The sequence below is a fragment of the Arvicola amphibius genome, chromosome 11, assembly GCF_903992535.2.
Source record: "Arvicola amphibius chromosome 11, mArvAmp1.2, whole genome shotgun sequence".
NCBI lineage: Eukaryota > Metazoa > Chordata > Mammalia > Rodentia > Cricetidae > Arvicola > Arvicola amphibius.
Genome location: NC_052057.2, coordinates 33,830,785 through 33,843,966, shown reverse-complemented (window position 1 = coordinate 33,843,966; position 13,182 = coordinate 33,830,785). Strand labels below are relative to the sequence as shown.

At 38.4% G+C, this 13,182-nt stretch overlaps 1 protein-coding gene across 2 annotated transcripts in view; it reads left to right on the top strand.

Moving 5' to 3' along the window:
* C11H4orf33 (chromosome 11 C4orf33 homolog) overlaps positions 1 to 12,886 on the top strand; it is a 33,977-nt gene extending 21,091 nt beyond the window's left edge. Inside the window, exons 8-9 of one of the 2 annotated variants that reach the window (XR_005287475.1) lie at positions 9,810 to 9,907; positions 12,071 to 12,886. The gene's annotated coding sequence lies outside the window, so the exon portion shown is untranslated. Of the gene's footprint in view, positions 1 to 407; positions 1,959 to 9,809; positions 9,908 to 12,070 lie in introns of those variants that run through there. The other variant, XM_038348317.1, reaches the window with a different exon arrangement.
* Positions 12,887 to 13,182: the final 296 nt, after the last annotated feature.

Here is a 13,182-nt window from a genome sequence, read left to right as displayed (position 1 = left end):
CAAAGGAAAATGTTTGAATATAAAACAAGAGCTTATTAGAAAAGTGGAACAGGATTTGAGGAGAAGGGAGGGGTGGGGGAAAAGACATGGGGAATAAAAATGTTCACAGTTGTATAAATGTATAAATCTGCCAAAGTAAATCTACAATTCTGTGTAATTAGTATATGCAAATTAAAATTTCTTGGTGTAGAACTCTCAAATTTTGTACTGTGTTTCAGAGCTTGCTTTCTAATAGATCTGTGAACTTCTGTATCATACGTATTCCTTCTCAACATCATTAGCTCAGAGGCCAGACTCACAGAAAGTAAAACTTATACAGACACTTTTTTTTGCTATCTCTTCTCCAATTTAAAAAGAGAAGATTTATTTGTGTGCATTTGTGTTTCTTATTGTTTACATTCATGCAGAAGACCAGGAGGCCAGAAGGTCCCCACAACTGGAGTTACAAGCAGTTTTGAGCTGCCTGACAACATGGGTGTTGGGAATTGAACTCAGGTCTTTTACAAGAGCAGCACGAGTTCTTAACCCCTTTCCATCTCTCCAGCCCCTCTCCTTTTCTTTAGTAACAGAAGTTGAATTTTTAGAGGCTTTTCTTAGAAATGTTATTTCCTCAAAACAATCTACCTCTGTATTTTCCCAGATTCTTTTGTAGGTAATATGGCCATGGAATGGTTTGTGCCAGTGAGATGTACAGTATACGTGATGCATGCCATGTGCTGTATAACATTTTGATTAGGAGCAGTCTGCTGGTACTGCTTCCATAAAGTTCTAATTGAGCTGAAATGCGATACTTTCTAGTGATAACATAGCCATTGTAATATTAACGGCACAGTGTACTGTATGTTTGTGTTGATGTTTATATAAAGAAACCTACTGAACTGCTGGTTCTATTAAAGTGTAACAGTACAGTTGTGTACAGCACAAAACGCTTGACAATGATGATAAATGACTGTGTGACTTGTTTAATCATTTAGTATACTGTACTTTTATCATTTTGGAGCATATTCCTTATTTACATGCTTTGTTAATGGTAGCAACAGCTTTAAGCAGCTCATTTTAGGGCATTTTTTGGTAGCATCAATAGGTCACATCAAGTGATACTATCTGAGTTTATGTAAGTATACACTATAAACTATAAAAAAATCAAATATGGATGACATGTCTCTGATAAAATGCCCATGGTATTAAGTGGCATGAGGCTGTTACACAGTCTTAGGTGGGTGTGAAGAAAGCTATTTCAGTCTGCGGGTATACCTCAGTAGTAGAGTGTATAGCGAGTATGTGCAAGACCCTCATTCGATCCCAGAATGGGGAAAAGAAAAATGTTAAAAGAAGAAAGTTTTTATAAAAGCTAAATCAGTACTTTTTAATCCTTTGCCCTTCAACTGCTTGCCTATGAATTTACAAAGTATGTGTGGTACTGTGAAGACAACCCATGGAGAGTTTCGTCAGAAGACAGAGGAAGCACAGTAGGGTTCTATATCACAGCTAGATTGTCTACCATCATACTTGTTGTTACATGGAGAAAAACTGCCTAATTTGTTCACAAACTAAAAAGAACAAATAGCTCTCATACTTAGTCCAACGAAACTCCTAACGTCCAGTTAGATAGAAAATGTAAGTTGGGTTCTCTTCCTAAATTTATACAGTTTCACTTAATATCTCTCTTTTAACTTTGTGTGAAACATTCTAGCCAGTTCAATGAAGGGATGATTTAGGAATAAGACAGGTATTATAAGGAAATGAATTAAAATACTTTCAAATGTATTATTTACATTTAAAATGATTATAATTGAAGACCTGGGGATGTGGCTCAGTGGTAGAACACTTATCCATCATGTCAGAAGCTCTGGGTGTAATTTCTAGCACTATAAGAACATATAATAATTTGTAATAATAATAATAATAAAAGAAAAAAGAACATATAATAAATAATAAAATAAAATTAATGGCTGGAGGGGTGGCGCACTGTTAAGAACACCCACTGTTCTTGCAGAGACCAGCATCCATGTGGTGGCTCACACCATCTATCTGTAACTTCAGTTCCGGGGGATCTGATGCCTTTTTCTGGCCTCTAAGAGTACCAAGTACACACATGTATATGTACAGGCAAAACATTTGTTAATACAGAAAAATCGTTATAGTTTATAGAAAATGGAGGTATTTACAACAGAGTTCTATAAATTAAAGTGATTTTAGCCCAATTGTATCAACACACAGCCAATATATGAGTATATATTGCATTTCTGTCTATTATAAACAATTCATAGGTCAAAATTACTTATAAAATCAAAACATGAAAAAAATCAAGACTAAATGTAATTAAAATCAATATTATTAAGCTGTATTTTAATTGATTTGTAGATTGTGTGCAATCCCAGTTAGAAATCCTTAAACATTTTTGTGTTGTCTGTTGGTGGAAGAGAGAGGAACTGACAAATGAATTTAAAGTTGTATGGCAATAGAGAGAGATTAAAAACGACTTAGATAATTCTGAAAAAAAGGCAGAGTTGGAGGATTTATATTAGCAGATTTCAGTAATCTCTGTTAAGCTTTGGTCCTGAACACAGAATGACATTAAGTTTATACAAATACATCAGTAAAATAAATGCCATGTATTGAGAAAACAGACTTTGACTCCTGCTTAAACATCATATTCCAGCATTAATGTAACTGTGACGGTTGAGACAAAAACTCCTAAGATCTTTATAGACCAGGATGGGCTATAAACATCCACAAAAACCACTGAACAACAAGACAAATTGGACATCACCAAAATTAAACACTGACGAAGCAGGGAAGTTTTTCAATGGGTAAAAGCGTGCTGCACAAGCTGCTGACCTGAATTCAATCTTTGGAACACACATTAAAGTATGGACAGACTTGAGAGATGGCTCAGTGGTTAGCAGTTCCTGCTGCTCTTGCAGAACAACCATGTTTAGTTCTCAGTTTCCATATCGGGCAGTTCACAACCACATTTCACTCCAGCTCAAGGGGATCTGACAACAGTGTGCCTCTGTAGGCACTTGTGTACACACACGCATGCACACACACACACAAATAAAACCTTAAAAATAAGAACTGGATGCAGTGTCGCACATCTGTAATCCCAACATTTCTGTGGATAAAATTATAAAAAACATTGTTGACTGATAAACACAAAGCAGATTCATTGTGCATTACTGGTTATCAGCCTGAGTTTGCTGAGACAAAATGCCTAGCACAATACAGAAGCTGTGATATGATTGGGGCAGTGGATGTGTCAGCTTTTTATTACTATGGCAAAATGAAAGGTACCCTAAGAGTAGGAAAGGGTGATTTGGGCTCAGTTTCAGAGAACTCAGTCCAAGATCACTGCATGCTGTTGCTTTTGAGCCCATGAAGATTCAGAAGATCAGCTGAGTGGCAGTGGCGCACAGCTTTAATCCCAGCACTTGTGAGGGAGAGGCAGGTGGATCTCTGAGTTCAAGACCAGTGTTGTCTACAGAGAGAACAGACTCCAAGCAACACAGAGAAACCCTGTCTCAAAAAATAAAAAAATTAAAAAACAAACAAACAAGCAGTTTGTTCTCACCGCTGCAGTGAGAAGGTCACGGACAGGATGTGTAATGAAGAAACTTACTTAGCACATGAACCAGAGAGGGGGTCAGGTTCTCAGTGTTCTTTTAAGGGGATGTTCCCAGTGTCTTTATTCCTTTCCACTGCTTCCCACCTCCTAAAGATTTCATGACAATCCTTCATTCAACACATAGACCTTTGGGGGAGGTGTATTTAAAATATTTAAAATCCAAATGTTAATATAATATCTCTTTTAGAAAGGGAAAACAAAACATAAAAGACTAATGATATATGTAGCATCCTAGATGAAGCTTACGAGACAGGGTTTCTTGTGATTCTCCTGCTTTTGCCTCCCAAGTGCTGGGATTAAAGGTGTGCACCACCATTGCTGGCTCAAAAATGTACTTTGAGCAAAGAAAATCATAAATAACCAGACTTCCTTTGGGGCCCAGCCTGGCCAAGAACTTACAGCTGTTCTAGTTATGGTTTCTTTGTTAGGATAAAATATCATGACCAAAAGCAAGTTGGGGAGGAAAAGTTTTATTTTGCTTATGCTTCCACATCATACTTGATCACTGAAAGAAGTCAGGACAGGAACTCAAGGCTAGAACTGGAGGCAGGAGCAGATGCAGGAGGGGAGCTGCTTACTGACTTGTTCATGGCTTGCTCAGACTGCTTTATTATACAACCCAGGACTACCAGTCTGGGAATGATAGACACTATCCTCAATAGGCTGGCTCCTCCCCCATCAATTATTAATTAAGAAAATGCCTTATAGCTGAATCTTATGAAAGCATTTTCTCAATTGCCCTTTTTACCCTAGCTTATGTCAAGTTGACATAAGATTAGCCAGCACAATAGTAAAGGGTGGTCTCAGTCATATAGCAATCCTCATATTTCAGCTTCCCAAGAGGTATGAGCTATCATGCCCAGAAATTATTTTCATATTAGAATCAGTTACTGTGGTCAGGGAGATGGCTCAGAGGGCAAAAGCTCTTTCTGGAAAGAATGAGAACCTAAGTTTAATCTCCAGAACACGTGTCTTAGAGTTTCTATTGCTGTGAAGAGACACCATGACCATGGCAACTCTTATAAGGAAAATTTAATTGGGGTGGCTCTCTTACAGTTCAGAGATTCAGTCCATTACTATCACAATGTGACATGGTGGTGGGCAGGCAGACAAGATGCTGAAGAAGTAACTGATAGTCCTACATCATGCAGGCAGCAGGAAATGGTCTGAGACACTGGGTGGTATCTTGAGCATATATGAGACCTCAAAGGCCACCTCCACAATGACAAACTTCTTCCAATAAAACCACACTTACTCCAACAAGGCCACGACTCCTAATAGTGCCACTCCTTTTGGAGGCCATTTTTTTTTTTCAAATCACTACAGCATGTAAAATAACAGTTGTGGCCATTCCTGTAACTCTAGCTTTAGGAGTAGTGGGCACAAAGGAGGAACGCTGGGGCCTGTCAACCACCTGTCTCACAAGTTCAGCAAGAAAGCTATTCTTAAGGAAATAAAAAAGGGAGTGATAGATCAGAACACCCCCCCCCCGCCTTCTGGCCTTTGTACCTGTGTACACTTCCCACATAATATACACATATCTGCTCATGTAGTTGTACATACATGACACATTCATGTGCACCCATGTGCCTACCATATATGTATACATTTGAGATAAATTGACAGAGACATAAAAATAGTAGTTCTTTTGAGTAAGGGTGGAGGGTTCCATTTGCCAAGAAAGGGTTAACTGCGGTGTTGGAAATGTTTTATACTTTTATATTTATTTTAATTGTGTGTGTGTGTGTGTGTGTGTGTGATGTGTGTACAGGTGCCCCTGAGGTCACAAGAGGGCACAAAATCTGGAGTTGGAGTTATAGGTGATTGGGAGTCACCCATGGGTTCTGGGAACTGAACTCCTAACCTCTGGAAGAGCATCAGGTGTTCTTAACCACAGAGCCATTTCTCCAGACATTAGCCCCAGTGTTTTATAATTTGATAAGGTGATAACTGTATGAGTTGGAGTATTTGTCAACATCCCTCAGGACTATATTTTGTCTTAAGAAAATGAAAGTAAAATTAGCTAAAAATTAAATGATACATGTAGCATTCTAGATGATGCACAAAAACTTAACTTGAGCAAAATAAGCCAGAGATAACTGGACTTACATATGTCAAGGTTGCATTGAGTTTGCTTTTATCCATTGAACAATCAGCAGTGTTAGATAAAGGTGGCTTAATTCTCTTCATTTATTGAATGTATTGTCAATATGAAAAAAAATCGCTGTGGTAACGTGAGCCTGACATTTATCAAAAAAACTTTATCTTCATGACTGCATACCATCGTGGCAGTGTTAAGTATCTTAGATAAATTCAGAAGTGTTTAAAAACCTGACAACAACAATTGCAATACTTCTTTAAACAAAAGTATTTTTGATTCCATTTAATGGTGTTTTTACAGGGCAAAATGTTGCTTCTTTTTTACTTAGCAGTATTAAAAGCCATTAATTTTCTAGTGTTCTGAAAAAAAGACCAATATAAAATTTAAAGTTAGGATTATAAAACAAATGGGTTTATGTCTTTTGAGAGTTGATGAGCTTTTATTTTTTATATTGGACATACCTTTTGATCTAGAGTAATAAACGAAATCTTAAAATGTGTTTTGCGGGTTATCCAACATAGTAAGAACAGGTGATCCCACATGGCTCTTTGGCTTGGAGAAGGAGGGAGTGGGGGTATGGGTGGAAGGGAGGGGAAGGGAAGGGGGAGGAGGAGGGGAGGAGATGGAAATTTTTAATAAAAAAATGAGAAAAAAAAGAACAGATGATCCCACATAGTAAGTGCAGGTGATCCCACATAGTAAGGGCAGGTTATCCCACATAGTAAGGACAGGTGACCTCATATAGTAAGGACAGGTGATCTCACATAGTAAGGGCAGGTGATCCCACATAGTAAGGACAGGTGATCCCATATAGTAAGGGCAGGTGATCCCACATAGTAAGGGCATGTGATCCCACATAGTAAGAACAGGTGATCCCACATAGTAAGGACAGGTGATCTCACATAGTAAGGGCAGGTGATCCCACATAGTAAGGATAGGTGATCTCACATAGTAGGAATACATGTTCCTACATAGTAAGGATTTTTTTTTTAATTCTAAAAACATCCCATTTTACATTTTGATTTGTAAAGGAGTTGTATATTTTTCTGTGAAATACATGTTGTAAGGAGTCTAGGGACAGCCCTACTAAAATAATCACTCCATATATAGGGACAGTCCAGATAAGCAAATACCTCCAGCTTAAGGAAGTTACTTAGAGTGCTTTGTGCTACCTGTGTTCCCCAGTCAGTAGAGACATCATAGTTAGAGCTGTAACTCCTCTCCCCAGCCCACTTTCTGATGATGGTCACTATCTCTTGGCCTTGGATGAGTTAGGTATTTCTCATTATTTTTTTCAATTGTTTCTGTGATATTATCACTATGGATAAGTTTATTAACTGTCAACATCATCAGGATTTAAAATAACTTGTCCAAGACTGAAAATTCCTACAAAAGCTACTTAATTTTCACACTATTGTGTGTAGACCACTTGATATTCTTTTACTATTAATAACTCAATTATTCTCTGTCCTATTTTATCTACAGCTGTACATTTTATTATATATGTATAACTTATTGTTGTATATGCTTATGGAGGCACATGTAAATTGAGCTTATAGTTTTTATAAAGCTAACTTTCTTTTCTTCTGCCCAAGTATCATATCTGTAGGAGAGCCAAATTCTAGGAAATTGATGTTTACACAAGCTTTCCTTTTACTTTGTTTTAAAGAAATGCACACAGTATGTTACTCCATGCGGTTTGAAGAGAGGCTAATGTTCCACACCCTACAGGACAGTTGCTGTTTCTGAGTAACGATACTCTTCCTAGCAGTACAAGTGCTCTCTCCCAGGTGCCTTATTCCCTGTTATAGAGGTAGTCACTGAGGTCCACATGGCCTACCTTCACTCAAAATAGAATTACGTCATTCTCACTCTTCTCAGGTCTCCTCCCTTCAATCCCTCCCATACCTCTATTCAGAAGTTGATAGTCTCATTTTCTTTGATTATTGTTACATATATAATATGTATATTATATATATACACACATATAGATATGCACAGTATATAAATATAATCTGCTGAGTACGTTTTGGTTGTTTGTGTGTATATGGCTTCGGGATTAACCACTTAATGATGGATTACTAATAAAGGGGCTTAATAAACTAGCCTGGGAGAGGCTAGTTCTCATCCTCCCAGCAGTCATTAGTTACCTATCATTTCTAATCTAGAGTGCTTCCCTGTGAAAGTTTCTCTTTTCCGTATTAGCATGTCTGTTGATACTGCATTATTCTGGTCTTGTCTGTGCAGCTATTTCTAGATGAGACTGTTTCATAGCAGTCTTCCTTGTGTTCTGGCTCTTACAGTCTTTCTGCCCGCTCTTCTGAAATGTTCCCTGAGTCATAGATGGAGGAGCTATGATATAGTCAGCTTTCGTGGGCAGTATTCTCTTCCCTAGTGCTGCATCTTTCTGCACTGATCTGTGTAGCCTTCCTCTGTCAGAAGGCTTCACATGCTGTCCCCAACATTACTCAAGGTAGATTGACAAGTTTCTTAGAATCATTCGATTTGATTGTAGAGAGACACTTTTACCAATTCCCTGCAACATCAATTATCTTTCAATGGACTGCAAAGAGCAGCTATTTAGTATTTAGGTAGTTTTCAAATCCCTAAACAAGGAGAACATTGCTGGGTAAGCACCACTTGATTGCTCCCCCAGTCTTTTTCTATGCATATGCCCTAGAACTGGTATTCTAGTGTCTCCTGAGCAGCTGGATCATGAAGTAATCTTGGGGCTTCCTGTACCAACATTCTTGTAAGTCTTTCAATGCTTTTACCACCCAAGGACTTAGAATAACATTTAAAAATGACCTTGTGATAAAGCACAACACTGCTCTTTTAGAAATAATAAGATTTTGCCAGAACTCAGATAGCACTCTTAGTTCTGAGCTTCATACAGGCTTGAAGGTCTCTGAGAGGGAATGACTCATTTCTCAATCTAAAGAATAGCTTACGTTGTTTCAAGAATTTCTCAGATTGAGATAAATATGGAGCCTAGCTGGTTATTTGAATCCTTAACTCATCTTGACCATACACCTCTTCTAAGAATGTAATTAGCTTGACAGTGTTAATATCGTCCACTAAATTGCTCTTGATCATTATTCAGGGCAAGACATTCACTCTCTAGACCACGGCAACATGCCAGGAAATTTACACATTGCTGTGGTAACAGTGAATGGACACTGATTTTATACCGTGGATGCATGCCTGGAAATCGATAGAAGGCACTGCCCTGTGCAGAGAAGCATCATTCCTTGCCTCTTCTACTTTCCATGGTCTCCAACATAGTGTGTACACTGGAGACAATCAGAGGAGGCCTCCTCATTGGTCCTTGACAGTATGTTGTGTATTTTCAGTAACCACCTAGATTATGTGGTAGCTCGAAGTGATTAAAAGAGAGTTAATAGGAATCAAACCTTCCTCTGCCATTTAATTAGAACAATGATCTATTGTTGCCCGATTACTCAATGACTCATGAAATTCTAAACTTTCTAATTTATTATAACCAATTAAAATGGAGTAAAGAGTCAGTTTAACCATTATCCTTCAAAAGACAGTAATTTAGCACTGAGGGGGTATTTTACTCAGTACACATGTATACTTTTATTTTATTTGAGTGTGTGTGTGTGTGTGTGTGTGTGTGTATGGTTGGGTTAGTATGCATATATGCCATGGCAAATGTGGAGTAGATGGACTATGAGCTTCTGGCCACTTTTCTCTCTCCAGCTCCCATCTCCACATAGGAATGCTGAGATTACAGATGGGCATTACTATGTCTGTCCTTTTATGTGGGTTCTGCAGACTAAGCACAGATATCATGCTTATGATTTTACCCACCAAAGAATTTCCCACCCCTAGGCTCATTTTTATCAAAGAATCACAGTGTATATATACTAAGTTTTAAAGACAAACGTCTCAAAAGTAACTTTTAACCTTTTCATCATAAACAACCTTAAACATACTAAGTACATCCTGTTGAAAGAAACCTATAGGTAAGGGCTTTTCTGCAGCAATATTAATTTGTTTGCCAAGATATTTGTCACAATCTGACTTGTAAGGACGTTTTGACTGTTCCTTTCCTAGGATATCCACACACGAAAGAAGAAAAATGGATCACCATTGCCTTGATTTGTCAGCTTTCTGTTACTATAATGAAATATATGAGACAGTCAACTTAGAAGGTAAGACTTGTTTTGAAACTTTAGACCACAGTTACTTAGTGCCATTTGCATTGGACTGGTGGTACTGTAGTGGTGTAGATACTCCCTTGTGTGTTTCTGGTTTGTCACTCTCAGTCCTAATTCTTGGCTAGTTCCTTACTTCATTGTACCCTAAGAATCAGATTCCTCAAGACTCAGTATTCAAACTTTTACTTTCTGTGCATGATCTGATTTGGTTACCTCAGACAATATGATGATTGAAAATACATTGCATATATTAATGATTCTCAATTATGTATCTTAATCTTCCTCTTCTTTGCCAGAACATCAAACCTTTTGATAATGCCACTAAGTTATCAAATGAGCAATACATTTTTACATGTCCAAAACCATACACTTAGCTCCTATCCGTTATCTGCTCCAAGTTTTCTTAGTTTAGTAAATGATAAATTTTCCTATAGCTCAGAACATAAAGCTACCAGTCACATTTGTATGCATCTTTTTGTGAACATTAATTTCTCTTTGGTAAATCTAAGCTTGGATTCAGGTCATTTCTTCTCTCTATATTAAGTAGTATTTCTTTACCACTCAATCAATGGCTCTTTCTCCTGCCAAGGGTTTTCACAAGAATAGGGCATGGACCACTTCAGTATAAACCCTATAATTTCTGTAACCTCTGTTGGTGACTTTTGGTCATAAAACTGTCAATATAACCTGTCTTTCAGCAAAGTGATCACTTACTTCTGAGCCCTTAATCTTATTTACACACACACACACACACACACACACACACACACGAAAGAGAGAGAGAGACAGAGAGACAGAGAGACAGAGAGAGACAGAGAGAGACAGAGAGACAGAGAGATTGAATTTTGGGAACTTGGGTGTAGGGCCCAAAGGTCTACCTCTCCTCCCACGGTTCATATTGAGGATAGCTTGCAGTTTCTGGCAAAACGTCTGTTTGTTCCTGTGCTCCCTCTGCCCACCCTGGTGGTTAGCTATAGGGGAGTTGTTTGCTCCATCTTGAGCCTGGTAATTTCCCACTTGCCTGGGGGATTTCCACCGTGCAGTAGTTAGATATATAAGGCTTTCTCTAAGCTTGAATAAATGGCATTCTGCATTGTCTCTTCACGAATGACCCACATCTGTTGTCCTCTTTAATCTCCAGCCCCTTGCCCGACTCATGAACTGTCCCACAGCGCAAATGCTACACTTGGGAACTTTCCCCTTTTCTTTTCTAACCCAGAAGTCAAGACATTCAGAACTATGCACGTAGTCTAGTTATGTTATGATTAGTGAGATGGGAAAATACATTTCCACAGTTTCCTCTCACAAAGCAGGAAGAATGTAAATTAAAATCTCACTAACGCAGTTGGCTCAGGCATGATAGAGTGAAAGAATGAAAGCCATTCCCTTAGCACATGACTTCATTCTGCTCAACACGTGATGCTCTGTTGCCAGTAAAAAAAAAAAACCTCTCCAAAAGTTTAGTAAAATTTTCTCTATGCACGTCTTTCTTGCTCTATTTCAAAATTTTGAACGTCATCTTATCTAGTCAGTCATCTACCAATTAAATGATAAGCTCCTATGAGACAGAATTATGTCTAATAACACCTTCCCCATACAGAGAAGGTTTACAACCAGGAAGTCTTGCAAATAATTTTGAGTAAAAGTAAGCTATTTAATATATTTCCTCAATTTTAATGTATAATATATAACTATTAAATACTAAAGATCAGAGACTTATTGTACTAAAAATATTTTTTAAACTTATACAAATATATATATAACTATTTTCTCTTTATTAATAAAGTGTTTATTATTTTTAGAGAATAGTGAATCTCAAAATAATAATAATTATTTATATATTTTATAAATTACCTTCTGACTTAGTCTTTGTGATATTGGTCTTATTATGTTCTGACTTCATATTTACTACACATCTCTCATGTTATCAATAAACAAATGCTTCCAAGGACAGTAAATATTAATCATAAGCTGAGGGTAATTAGTGAAACTTAGTACAATACCTCGATAAGAAATATAAAAACAAAGATTATTAAAAATGAAGGTAATCTTGACCCTGGCTTATATTATAGTGTACTGCAGAGGCCCTGAAGGATACACTTTTGCTAAAATGCATCTGACTCATTTTTGTCATTTCTGAATCCTGTGGGGAAATAGCTATTCATTAATTGATGTGGAACATGAAGAGAGAGAAGCCACCTGACGACCCCCTAGAAAGTTCGAGCATGGGCACAGAAGGCAAGTAGCTGCTCCTCAGTGGTCAGCAAACCTGACCAGGCAGGCAAAGGCCCCTCACACTCCCTGACTGAGCAAATGAGAAAGATCGCTCTGGAGTCAGCGGGACAGTGGGAACAGATGGAGTCTGATAACTGCTCAGGAGGAGATGACGACTGGACATATCTGACTTCAAAAGAAGTGGACCTGTCCACAGGTGAATGCCACTCTCTTCAGATGCCGGAATCAGAAGCGCCAAGCTCTCTAGACCCCTCACAGGAAGGACCTGCAGGGCTGAAGGAAGCTGCTCTGTACCCACATCTCCCACCAGAGACTGATGCTCGACTGATCAAGTCGCTCTCGCAGATGCTGTCTCCATGGGCTTCTCTGATGAAGGTGGCTGGCTCACTAGGCTTCTACAGACCAAGAATTATGGCATCAGAGCTGCTCAGGATGCAATCCAGTATTCAAAGCACCCTCTGCCATTGTGACAGTGCTTGTGCCCAAGCCCCGTGACCCACCCTGTTTGTCTTGTAGTTGCATCCAGTAGAGAAGCAGGGCCTCTTTAAGGCCAGTTTCTTGGCATTCTTCCAGAGCCTGCAGGTGGAAGTGTGTGAAGCCTTTTAGGGCAGTAGGAGAGTGACCTGACGGGAGAGCTCCAAGAGCGCACGTACTGCTGCCTGAGAACAGAGCCAGGTACTTTTGGCTGAGCATCCTCTGCCTTCTCTAAGTCTGATCTCTGCCAGGGAGCTGCAGAGGCACAGGCACTTGCTCTTGCGCCAGCACTGCACCGGCAGTCCAGAATTCCTGCCTGATGAACTTCTGTGTTTTCTTTGTTAAAAGTTACTTTCAACAAATAAAAACAATAGGTTATGAAAAAAGAATGATTATAACCCTTTTTGTGTGGAGATTCTGCTGAGATTTTTACTTTTTAATCCATGTTTATAATAAAATCAGCACAATAAATGTCTTATTTAAGACATAGAAATGGAATATGTTGGCGATTAGAATGAATACTTCTAATTGTTAAAGTTTTACACTGATTTATTGCAGAT